The sequence below is a fragment of the Nyctereutes procyonoides genome, unplaced genomic scaffold (genome assembly GCF_905146905.1).
Source record: "Nyctereutes procyonoides isolate TBG_1078 unplaced genomic scaffold, NYPRO_anot_genome, whole genome shotgun sequence".
In the NCBI taxonomy this organism is placed as follows: Eukaryota; Metazoa; Chordata; class Mammalia; order Carnivora; family Canidae; genus Nyctereutes; species Nyctereutes procyonoides.
The window spans coordinates 1,579,854-1,592,874 of NW_026575128.1; the positions used below are offsets into that span (position 1 = coordinate 1,579,854).

The window sequence follows — 13,021 nt, forward strand, 5'->3', positions numbered from 1 at the left end:
GGTAGCTAAGAGTGGAGGTTCCTGGGTCAGACACCCCGGAGTCCACCTCTTGTCGGGTCTCTTAGCCTTGCTAAACCTCGTGTGAAAAAACGGGGTCCCGGTCCTGCCTTCCATCCCACAGGCTGTTGGGGGGAGAAGGGCTGAACCCCACCTTCAACACACAGGTAAAGCCATGAAGAATCTCTGTTATGGGTAGGAGTGTCTGATTATTTTTAATCAAGAAAAAAGTTATTGTCCCACTACTATTCCATTGGGTGGAGTGACCATCACTTACTTCTTAAATCACTTCCCTGGTGATGGGTATTCAGGTTTCTGCGTTCACTGGTAAAAATGCTGCGGTGATCACACACACGCGTGTGTCTGTGTGCACGTTTGTGTAAGATGACGTGCATTTGTGTGCGCGCTTGGGAAGCTAGCTGCTGGGTTGACAAATTTTGGCCACTTCTCGCCAGCACTGATGGTGGCAGTCGTTTCCCCCTTTGCCAACCAAATGGAGAGTCGATATGGACTTTAACTTATATACCCCTTAAAAAAAAAAAGATTTATTTGTTTATTCATGAGAGACACACAGGCAGAGGGAGAAGCAGGCTCCATGCAGGGAGCCCGATGCGGGACTCAATCTGGGGACTCCAGGATCAAGCCCTGGGCCGAAGGCAGGTGCTAAATCACTGAGGATCCCTATATAGCTAAACCCAGGGATCCCTATAAAGCCCTTTAATTATTAGTGAGGCCAAGCATCTTTGCAGATCTTTAGTGGGCATTTCCATTTTTCTTCTTTTTTTTAGAGAGGGGTGGGAAGAGGGGCAAAAGAAGAGGGAGAGAGAGAATCTTAAGCAGGCTCCATGCCCAGTGCTTTATTATCTTTTTATTAGCCTCTCGTATTATTTAGTGAGTACTTATCATAAATATTAATCTTTTTTTTTGGTATGTTACAAATATTTATAGGTAGGCTGTTATTTGCTTTGTAACTGTTGCTGGGGCCTTTTGCTATATATGGTGCTTAATATTTTTATGTAGTTGCATTCATCTCCTCCTTTAAGGACGCTGGGGTCCAGTTCAGGCTCTGAAAGTCATTTTCCGACACTACGTCACACAAATACCGTAATACTTCTGGTATTTTGTGGATTCACTGCTGTGTTTTATTTCTTTAATCCAAATACATGTGTGTGGGTATGGTGCCCGTACCCTATTTAAAATAGGATCCTCCACCCTCCCTCACTTGGAATCATCCCATTTTGTTGTCATACCGTTGATTTGACCTGTTGAAGTTTTAGGGACTGTCTTCCCTGGCAACAGCCTCAACTCCAGAAAGGCCTTTTCTGCTTTGTTCGCCGCTGGATCTCCAGGGCCCGGAACAGCGGCCACCACGTCGTCGTGGACACTTCGCCATTGCTTGTTGAAGGGAGAGGCAGCCAGTTGTCCCAGCTTTCTCATTTAAGGGATGCATCCCTCCTCCACTGTCATTCCACCTTTGACAGATGCTTCTGTCTCTCCTAACATTCCTGTGATGTCAGGTTTTCTCCCCTTTCTTCACTTTTACAATTTATAATTTTCTAGAAAATGATCAGTTTTCAAGTTCACTGACATCAAGTGACGTATTAATTTCTCTCGATTTTTAAAAGTGTTCAGATACGTGTTGCCGTCGCCCTTCTTGGTGGTGTCATCTCGCTCTTGGCTGCCGCTCAGATTAGCCAGCGGTTGATTTATCCCTGTCGTTGGTCTCGGAGAACCATGTCTCTTGTGGTGGTTGCTGCACGCTTCTCGTTCTCGTACTGATGGATCGTTTTGCCTATTTTACCCCTTTCTCACTTTCTTGGGTTAGATGCTTCATCGATTGGTTTTGAGCTTTCTTATTTTATCATCAAAGCATTTAAAGTCTGAATCTCCCCCCTAATGCTGTTCGGTTACGTTCCCCAGCTTTTTAAAAGCAGGGTTCTCGGTGTTGCACGTTTATAAATATGCTGCAATTGTAATCTTGTGCCTCTTTGACTCCAGTTATTTAGAAAAGCGTTTTTAAATTGCCATGTGCGTAGTTTACATTTTTTTATATTATATATATTTTGCCGTTTGTTGATTTCTAATTCTGTTGCGTTGGGAACGGAGACTGTGGTATACATGTTGGAATTTGAGATTTAAAAAAAAAAAGGAATTTGAGATTTTCTTTTAGTCTAGTACGAGGACATTCGAGAAAAATATGTTTTCTCTGCTTCTTGCATATAGATGAAGTTAAGCTCATGAACTGTATCTTCAAATCTTCCATTCCTTTCTTTGGCAGTTATTTATACCATCAGACTAAGAGTAATGTGTTCAAGATCTATACTGTTCTGCATTTGTCTTCTTGTGGTTCTAAAACTGGGTGATGGGCACTGAGGGGGGCACTTGACGGGATGAGCACTGGGTGTTATACTATATGTTGGCAAATCGAACTCCAATAAAAAACACAAAAAAACTATATTATTTTATGTATTTTATGGTTCTGTAGTTCAGGGCGAAGGCAAGGTTCATGATTCTTGTGTCTTCTTGGAGAAGCAGATCTGTTAGCCATCGAAAATGCCCCTTTTTATCCTATTTAACATTTTTGCATTTTGTCTGATTTTTTAAAAAAGATTTTATTTATTTATTCATGAGAGACAATGAGAGTGAGAAGCAGAGACACAGGCAGAGGGAGAAGCAGGCTCCATGCAGGGAGCCCGACGTGGAACTTGATCCCAGATCCCGGGATCACGCCCTGAGCCAAAGGCAGACGCTCAACTGCTGAGCCACCCAGGTGTCCCTTTCTGATTTTAATATTAACTTTCCTACATTGTTTTCATTACCATTTTGCTTGTTATGTCTCCTTGCCATTTCTTTTGAGTTCAACTTTTGTCAATTTGTTCTAAGTGTATCACTTCCAAACAGCATATGGCTGGATTTTTGTTGTTTTTTTTTTCACTCAACCTAATGTCTTATCTTAAAATAGAGTAATTTAATTTAGTCACATTCTTACATTTATTGATATGTTTGGGCTTATTTTATGTCTTCGGGTTAAGATACTTTTTCCTCTCCTGTCTAGCTGTCCCTTTCCTGATGCTTAATTAATTGAATTAATTCATGGAACTTTTTGTTTGTTCCTCCCTCTCACACATAGTGATTAAAAGGTCCGCATCTCAGGGATCCCTGGGTGGCTCAGCGGTTTGGCACCTGCCTTTGGCCCAGGGTGCGATCCTGGAGTCCCGGGATCGAGTCCCGCGTCGGGCTCCCGGCATGGAGCCTGCTTCTCCCTCTGCCTGTGTCTCTGCCTCTCTCTCTCTCTCTCTCTCTCTCTCTCTCTCTCTCTCTCTCTCTCTCTGTGACTATCATAAATAAATAAAAATTAAAATTAAAAAAAAGGTCCGCATCTCATTTTTTTTCTAGAAATGGTTACCCTTAAATTAAAAACCTAAAACCCATGCTTCTCTCTTAACGTCCAGAATTAAATGGTATCTGATTCCCAATGAGATGAGACCATTGTTATCCACATGGGCTTAGATCTGACTGTACATTTTTCTACTTTATTATTCATCAGTGTTTCTTGTGTACCCAGTCTTGCCCTTTCTCAAATTACTTATTCTGATACAGTTTTTATTTTGTTGTAGTAAATTCCTTGAGTAATTGTTTTAAGAAAAGATAAGTGGGTAGCAGACTATTTTTAGTACTTCTCTCTTTGGCTTTGAGAGGGGACGGAGTAACGAATCTTTTAACCCATTTTTTTCAGAGCTCCGCAGTCTCTGTTGCCCTCTGGCAATTAATGGTGGGGATGTCAAGTCCAATGTCAATTTGATTCTCAGGATTTGGGGACAGGCAGAGACAAAGCTGCTCACCTGGCTAAGGAGTAACAGCACCCCCATGGAGCTTTGGCATCTCCAGAGAAGGCAGGCAAGGTCGGGATTTGCTGAGGATTGAAAGTCTCCTATAAAATAGATACACCAGAGATGACTGGGTGGCTCAGTGGTTGAGCATCTGCCTTCGGCTCAGGTCATGATCCCAGGGTCCTGGGATCGAGTCCCAAACTGGGCTCCCTGCCTGAGCCTGCTTCTCCCTCTGCCTGTGTCTCTGCCTCTCTCTTGAGTAAATAAATAAAATCTTTAATAAAATAAAATGAAATGGATACACCGATGTGGGGCTTCATCAGGATGATGCAAAGAAAACAATACAGCAGTCTGGGACCGAGGGAAATAGGGGGAATTTTGAGGCAAGGCAAGGGACTCAAAGAATCTTCAGGCACACACTGTTGATGGAAGAGCTGAAGGATCCTTCAGGAGTTTCTGTCATGAGCAATCAAGCCACCTGTCAGGGCTAGCGTCTCCTGGAAGAAGAGTCATGCTAATGAAGACAGGAAGGGGTAGGGCAGGTGGTATTTGTTCGCCTCTCCTTCCTGCTCTAGTCTCTTTGGAAACCCAAAAAATTTCACTCATTATCCTTGGTTTTCAGAAATTCCAGCCAGCCGGCCCTGGCGCAGCTCCCACTGTCTCCGACAGGATCCCCTGGGGATTTGGCAGGTGGGCCTTCCCCTGCCCCTGGTGGGCGAGGCTGGCGTAGCTTTGATTTGACTTTTCTGTCATTCCTCCTTGTCTGCTTTCCCTCAGACTTGCTGGCCAGCTGGTGCTACCGTGGAGCTGTTCTCACTTGCACATTTCTCTTTTTATTTCACTGGTGTTTAGGGGGGAAGAGGTGAGCTCATGGGCTCCGTTTGCCATGTAGCACCTCAGGTGTGTGTGACATTTCCTGGTGACCCGGATGCAGGTGTGTCTGCCCAGCTCCCCCACCTGCTGCCAGAGGCCAGGAGTGGTGCTCGAGTGGTTCCGGCCCCACTGGTGGGTGGGAGCGCAGTGGCTCGCTTCCTCCACTTGATCCCATCTTCCCCCCTCCAGTCACACCTTCTGGTCCTGACCGCATTACCTCACTGATGAGAATGATTCAGTGACCTCACTCCACCGCAAGATCAAGTCCAGACTGTTCCATATGCCAGCTTCTCCCCCTGCCCAGCTCTCACCTCGTGAGCTCTCACTGCCCCTCATCCCCAGCCACATGGACAGCATGCAACGTGTCGAACATTCGGCCAGTGTGGGCTCTCCTGTCTGTGAACACTTCTTACCGTTTGAAACACTGTCTCTTGGGATCCCTGGGTGGCTCAGCAGTTTAGTGCCTGCCTTCAACCCAGGGCCTGATCCTGGAGTCCCGGGATCAAGTCCCACATCGGGCTCCCTGCATGGAGCCTGCTTCTCCTTCTGCCTGTGTCTCTGCTTCTCTCTATCTCTGTGTCTCTCATGAATGAATGAATAAAATCTTAAAAAATAAATGCTATTTCTTTCTCTCTCATCCATTCGGACACTGTCATTTTTTTAAAGATTTTATTTATTTATTCATGAGTGACACAGAGAGGGAGGCAGAGACACAGGCAGAGGGAGAAGCAGGCTCCCTGCAGGGAGCTCAATGTGGGATTCAATCCCAGGACCCCGGGATCACTCCCTGAGTGGAAGGCAGACGCTCAACCATTGAGCCACCCAGGGACCCCAGACGCTGTCATTTGGACCACTCTTTTCTTTACACCTTCAAGGTGTAGTAACTTTGAACCGGTGACTCTCTGTGTTCCTGCATTCCTTCCTTCCTCGCCCCCCACAACTGTGATCCCCTTGAAGGCAGAGACTGAATCTTTACTGCATGCCAAGCAGTTACCGTTGGGCTTGACCCCAAATAGCTGTTGAATGCGTATCTGTTCAATGAATGAGCCACCCAGTTAAGTTCTACAGAGAATTATTCTATACCAACTGTGTGAGAGACCCTGTCCCAGTCCCTCGGGTGGGGAGTGGGTCAGGCTGGCCCTGACCAGGTGTGTGCAGTCAAGGCCTGCAAGACTCCGAGAGTCTCTGTGCAGTGGGCTCTGTTATTTATCTTAAGAGGCACAACAAATGTGCTTGGGGTATTCTGGGGAGGCAGGACTTATGTCTGGTTTTCGGGGGGCAGGCTGAGCCTTTTGAGGGAAGATGGGCAGGATTTGGCCAGGTAGGCACGCTTGTGACGGGGAGGGCAGCAGCATTTGAGCCAAGGCTCAGAGGTGGGGAATTGTGGACTGTGTTCATAGGATAGCGTATTCTAAGAAATCAGTGTTTCCACACTGGGAGGGTTGGAGCACAGCTGTTTGTATTAATAACTGAGATCTGCCAAAGGGCCTGGGGTCAGATCTGGGGCCGATAAAAACCGAGGAGTGGTGACCAGCTTGGGTGGTTTGGACAACAGCATCATGAAATGATAGATGGAGGCCACTGTGTGGTGGTGTGATGCTGCCCTGGGGTGTGGTGTGGCTGGACTCTGAAGCAGCGAGGGGACCGCACAGTGGCTTTGGTTACCTGCACGCTCCGTGGCAATCAGCAGAAGGGTGTAGTTGCCAGAACACAGACTCTTCCAAGGCTGTGCCAGTACAACAGCACGGTGCCCAAGACAGGGAAGGTGATAGTACCCCAGGCCTGTGTGCAGGCTGCTCCAGACCGAGATCCCCGGGCACTCTGTGGCCCAAGGAACGCCCAGAGCAGAGCTAGCCACCGGTGTAGCCGAATCATTAAAACCCCTGGGAGGTACTTGCCGTTCTTAGCAAGCTGATTAATAAAAACTGGTGCTCACTCCATTCATCCGCTGACCTGGAATCACTGTTGAGCCCCTGCCCTGAACCAGACCTCCTTTGGCCTTGAATGTGCTCTTTTGGTTAGTGGGTTGGGGAGTACAGTATGCTCTTAGGTCTCATCGTTGGATTTAATTTTCACCCAGGCCTGAATCTAAATCACTTGTGCTGTTGTATTTGTCCCCCACCCCCTGCCATGTAACAAAGCATCTCAAACTGAGTGGCACTCATTTGTTAGCTCATGGTTCTGGGGGTCAGAAGTCTGGTTATAGAAAGGCTGGATTTTCTGCTCAGAGATGAAATCAAGGTACCTGCGGCCTGAGCTCTTGTCCTGAGGCTCTGGGGAAGGCTCTGCATTTCCAGCCTCCTTTGCTTGTTGTTGGAATCCAGGCACGATCCGTTGGTTATAGGACTCAGGTCCTGTTTTCCTGCTGGTTGTCAGTGGGGTAGGGGGCTGCTCTCATCCCCTAAAGGCAGTCCTCAATCATTTCCACCTCTCCCTCCATCTTCAAGGCAGCAGACTTGAGAGTCAAATTCTCCTCATTCTAATCTCCATGACTTTCTCCTCTGCCACCAGCCAGAGAAAAATTCTGCTTTTAAAGGACTTTCTTGGTTAGGTCAAGCCCGTGGAGCAATCTATTTTGAGATCAGCCGTGCCCTGTAACATAAGCTAATCACAAGAGTGGAGTCCATCATATTCACAGTCCTGGGGCTCAGGCAGCGTGTGTGCTCCAGGGGGATGGGAGACCTTGGAATTCTACTTACTTCTGGTGGAGAAATAGGGGCTCTGAGAAGTTAGGTGCAAGGTACAACGGGGCACCTGGGCCACCACACTGCACTGTCTCCCCAGGGCACATGGGGACCCAGCCCCAGGCAAGCAGCTTGGGGACCTGGGCCTCCTGGCACCAGGCAGAGATCGTTCTGTGTCTGAAGAAGTGGACCAAGCAAACCCCTTGACTGTGCTTTCCGATCGTCCCCTGCAGGATTCAAGGCACGAACCCAGCAGCCTCTAACTAGTTCATGGTGGAGCTTCAAGAAATACTGGCCAGGAAGGCTCTCCCTTCCGGAGGGAAGAGCAGAGCGTGAGAGGAAGGCCACGCAGCAGAAGTGGACATGAACGCTGTTTTCCAAAGAGAACAGTGTTTTAGTTTTGGTCATCGAAAGTGGTGTCTTCAGCACAGGTGAGAAACGGGCCATCGTTGAGTTTGCTTGCTGGGGGCACCATTTTGGTCTTTCTTGCATGAGCTTGTGACTCTTCTTCCTCTTTCAAGTGTATCATCATCATCATCATCATCATTATTACTATTACTATTGCCTTCCTTGAACCTCTGTGGAAACCGGAAGTCCTCAGGACTTCCTTGACCAGGAGTAGAGACCTTAAGGGCCACCACTCTTTCCCTGCCCCCCACCTCATCTCCCCCAAAATGCAGTTGTCTTCCCAATTCCTCAGTTTCCATTCTGTCCCTGGCAACAACTCCTCTCAAAGGATCACAGCCTCCCCACACGCCAGAGCTCCACCAGTTTCTCTGCTCCCCTCTCCACCTGCCCCTGCGATGGCTCTTGCCTCAGGAACTCCTGGCCACCCCCTCCCTACTCAGAGGAGCACAGTGGCTGTTGAAGACTGAGCTGCATCTCTTCAGGGCCCTCCCTGTGCTGAAGAATTGAAAGGATGTTGAGTTCTCAGCCCTGGCTACACATTAGAATCATCCAGAAAGTTTTTAAGAATTCCAGTAGCAGGGCCCGGCCTGCAGAGATGCTGATCCAGTTAGCCCGGGGAGGGGCCTAGCATCGGTATAGGTATCTGTGTGTATATATTTAGCCCTTCAGGTATGTGCTGTGGTTCCAGGTTAGGTTCAGGCAAGGTGTGTGGTGTTAGAGCTCTTCGGGCTGGAAATATGGAGGTTTTGTCCGGCTTTGGGGGTATATTAGAATCACCTAAGTAGGTTGTGGGGGGTGCCTGGTTTAAAAAAAAAAAAAAGTAGATACCCTGGCCCACCCATGTTCCCTGAATCAGACTCTTGGGATCCGGGCTATAGGAATCTACATTTTGATTCAGATCCAGCCAATGTTTGGGTGCTCCAGGGCCTCTTCCGTGGGACTCTGGTGATGCTCACCCTGTGTTTGAGTTTGTGGGCTTCCAGTGCCAGGGGGGCATGCCAGCCTGAGTGCCGAGAGTGGTGCCCCATCCCCTTCCTCCAAGTGCTCTCTCACTTACAGAGAAGAGGATGGGGCCTCGGCAGCCCTCAAAGATGGCATCCCTGTGGCCACCTGAACCATGGAGTGGCTGGGCCCGGGCCTCTGCCCACAGGTCAGACGTGGGTGTGTGAGACACAGGCCGTGACCAGGGTTTTCCAGCGCAGCTGGACTCTGGACCTGGACTCTGAGGGAGAAGGATTGAGCATTTGTGCCTCCTTCTGAGAGAAGAGGTTTGATGCAGTGCTTCCTATTGGAGACTCTGGATCTTTCGGAGTTCAAATCCCAGCTCTAGTACTTACCGGTTTTGTGAGGCATTCACTGTTGAGGAGGCAAGTTGCTTGGTCACCTTGCCTCATCTTTCTCGCTTGTAAAATGGGAAAGTCATGGTACCTACCTCACAGGTCACTGTGCAGATTCAGGGAAGGCCCCTAAATGTTGCTGGACACATAGTAAGGGCTCCCCATACACGAGGCAGCCCTCCTGACCCATGCGGGCAGGTTGGCCACCTCTCTGCCTTCCTGGCTGCTGCACTGTGCCATGTCTGCCATGCGCTGCCATCTGGTCCCCAAGCATCAGAGTGAAGTAAAGCGACCAACACTGCACACGGGGCCTGGCACTTTATAGACGAACCTGAGTGCCGCACAGACCCCAGGAGTCTTGGTTCTATCACCCTTCATGTAGAGATAAGGAAACTGAGGACAGAGAGGCTCAGCAACTTAAAGACGGTCACACCGCAAGCAGGAGAAGAGCCTCTGGCTGCAAAATTGGCCTGGCCCTGTCTTCTCCACCAGGATGGTTCCTGAAGAAAAGCAGCAACAGCTTCAAGAATGAGACTTTCCCGGGAATATCCCCATTTTAGTAGGAATCAGCACCATAATGAATGGGTCCCTTTCCCTGGCATCCTGGGGCATCTCATGCCTCCGTTTAACGCTTGTTTCCTTCTGCCTGTGTGGGTCTCCTCCACCAGCGGCCTCAGGGCAGTAACTGGGTTTATTCAGCTAGGTGTGCAGAAATCCTGGAACTGAGCTGGAAACAGAAACCTCGAAGGGATGCAAGGAGAGATACGAGAGGACCATGAGGGAGGGTGCAGGGGGGGATCCTCTCCAGACCTGGCATGTGCCCTCTCCTCCTTCACTGCTAAATTCTCTTCTTGTCCATGTGGGCTGTGCCAGCTGTGTAGAAGAATCCATAAAGGATGGGACTGGCCTAGAAGGAAATGAGCCGTCAGTTCCAGCAAGAGATCTGGTCCCCGCCCCTTCCTGTGCTCTCCCTGGGGAATAAAAGCCTCTGTGATTAATGGGGTGCTGACTCAGGGCTTCTGGAGTGTCCAGGTGCTCATGGCCCCACTGCTGGCACAGCCCCCCCCACCCCAGCCACCATGGAGGAGGCTGTTATATATGACACCTGAGGAAGGTAGAGGGCTTGGACCTGGGCAGGTGGGTGTGCCCAGGTAGGAGCCAGCTGCCTGTGGGCCTTCGGGGACTCTGCAGACTCTCCTTTGCTGGGGAGGCCCATTCGCACCCTGTGAGTTGGGAATGGCTATGTTTGAGATTATTTGAGGGCAGGGAGATGTAGGGTCAGGCCCCCCCACACCCCACCCCTGTTACTAATGACCTGGACTGGGGCTCTCTCCAGAGTTCAGTGATTTCTGAATAAATCAGGATGAGCCTAATTTGAAAACAGGCACTAAAGCATTTTCTCAGCAGCAAAGGTCTCTGCCAGTTGTCTGCAAACTTCTGTGGCCTTAGAAGCCGTTTTTAAAAGTCAGATCCTGCATAGGACACCAATAATATGAAACAGATTCCAGTGGTAGTTTATTAATAAACATTTCTCATTTCAATTCAAAATTTTGACATCTCATAACGAAAGCCCATCGATAACCACACTGAGACCTCAGAGTCTAGGTCAGAGATTGACAAACTACTGCCCACGGGTCTAATCCAGGCCTTTGCCTGGTTTTTGTAAATAAAATTTTATTGGGACACGGTCATGCTATCCATTTATACATTATTTATGGCTGCTGTCCTACTGCAAGGGTGGAGTTAATTATGACAGACATCCTCTCCCACAAAGCCGAAGATATTTAGTATTTGGTCCTCTATAGATTTTGCTGGCTTCTGTGCTAGATAATCATTTTATCGCTTACCAACTATAGCATCTACTATTGCTTTTTTATTTTTGCTTTGGGTTGGTTGTGCAGTATTAAGAAAACCCTCGATCATATCTATCCAGTGACGTGAATGGCAACAGACTTCTAACAACTTACCTTCAACCCGGAATGATTTTCCATTCAGTTTTATATGTACTTTGGGGAAGGAGCAGAAGGGACTTCTGGTTTGCATCCCTGACACTATCAAGACGCTGCTTGAATCCCTTCTTATTACAACACACTCAGACAGGAAGCCCACAATCAGTGATGACGTTTTTGGGATAATCCACATACTATGTTCTCAGATCGTGGGAAGTTTTAGAGTGTACTTGTTTGTGTGGTTTTATGGAAGCGTATGTAGTCCTGAATTTGGGAAGCAACAACATAAAGATGCCCAGTAAAGAGCTCTGATATTTCCAGTTGAAGATATATTTTATTTTTTATTTTTATTTTTTTAAAGATTTTCTTTATTTATTTATGGGGGGGGGGCAGAGACACAGGCAGAGGGAGAGGCAGAGGGAGCCCGATGTGGGACTTGATCCTGGGACCGTGGGATCACACCTGAGCTGAAGGCAGATGCTCACCCGCTGAGCCACCTGGTGTCCCGAAGATATATTTTAACACTGAAGTTCAAGATCTACCCAGGCTTAAGTCTGAGTTCTGCACAAACCAGGTTAAGGTGGCCACGTCTATTGTGTGTCGTTGGTGTGTCACTGAGATGTGCCATAGAATGTGTTTGAATGTGCAGGCCCAATTTCCATGCCAGTTTTAGGTAAAAAGAGTCATACTATATTTTTGAAATAAATCTCTCGAGTGACATTTGAAGAAACTCTGGAATACCTCTGTGGAACATGATTTGAAAGGCACCCCGTCAGCAAATATTGGTGGTTCTCATTTCTGTGCTTTACAGAGCCAGGGATGCTGGGGCTGAAAGGCAGAGGGGCAAGTCGTGGAGGATGGGGATGGAGTGATGCTAATTTTTTGCTTTTTTTAAATTTTTTTTTTTTTAATGAGAGACACAGAGAGAGGGGTAGAGACACAGGCAGAGGGAGAAGCAGGCTCCCTGTGGGGAGCCCAATGTGAGGCTCAATCCCAGGACCCCGAGATCACAACCTGAGCCAAAGGCAGATGCTCAACCACTGAGCCACCCAGGCGTCCCTGGAGTGATGCTGTTGATGGCAGGAGAGGGTCACAGGGGGGGTCAGTGGTAGAAGAAGTTCTTGGGAAACCGTGAAGCCTCCTGGGCTCCTGCTGAAACAAGGGTGTCTCCTAAGGATTGTTGATGACCTAGATGCAGCTCCCAGGACCGCTCTAATGACTTCTGGCCATCAGCTTTGGAAGAAGAGGTCTGGAAAAATGTGGGGAGAGTAAATCCGAGACATGGGGCCGAGGGAGATGGAGTGGGGAGGACACAGATGGCTTCTAAGCAGTGTGCAGAGCCCCTTGCAGCCGCTCAGCAGATCCAGGTGTGGGCCAGGGTAGAGGGAGCAGGTGGGTTGGCATGCCAAGCAGGTCTGTGTGGGAGAAGGGTCTTATAGGTGCCTGGGATGGGGACCGATGCCCGCGGGAGATGGTGGCCAGGGTTGGGCAGTAGGTTTGGGCATCCAAGGCGAAGCCCACAGAGGCAGGAATAAAACCCAGGAGCCCCGACTTGCAGGCTGCCTGCCTCCCCCGGTGGGTGTGAGGAAGGGAGGGGCAGGCCTGGTGTCTTGGGAGACCGTGGGCCGGAGACGGCTTCTCAGGGATAAAAAAGTGCCAGTTCTTTCTGAGGTTTTGCTGCTCACCCCATAGGAGAAGAACATTTTTAGATTTTAAAAAGATGACCTCATTTTTTTTCTTATTTACATAGCCCTGTTTGTTTATATAGTCCTTTAAAAATAGCGAACGTGTGCTAAGCTTAGTGCTCTCTCCGACCACCAGCGGCAGAGCCACCGGGTGGGGAGAGACACCTTCGTATCTGAGAGAGGGGCAGCCTTGTTTCTGAAGACAGATGGGAGCAAAACGGGACAGGTAGGAAGTTTCGTGGTTTCTCGTGTCGCTTT

At 48.6% G+C, this 13,021-nt stretch overlaps 1 protein-coding gene across 2 annotated transcripts in view; it reads left to right on the forward strand.

Moving 5' to 3' along the window:
- Positions 1-13,021, forward strand: part of HIVEP3 (HIVEP zinc finger 3) — a 460,018-nt gene that overhangs the window by 359,190 nt on the left and 87,807 nt on the right. For both annotated transcript variants that reach the window (XM_055341678.1, XM_055341679.1), the window contains one exon: positions 7,618-7,815. The gene's annotated coding sequence lies outside the window, so the exon portion shown is untranslated. The remainder of the gene's footprint in view (positions 1-7,617; positions 7,816-13,021) is intronic.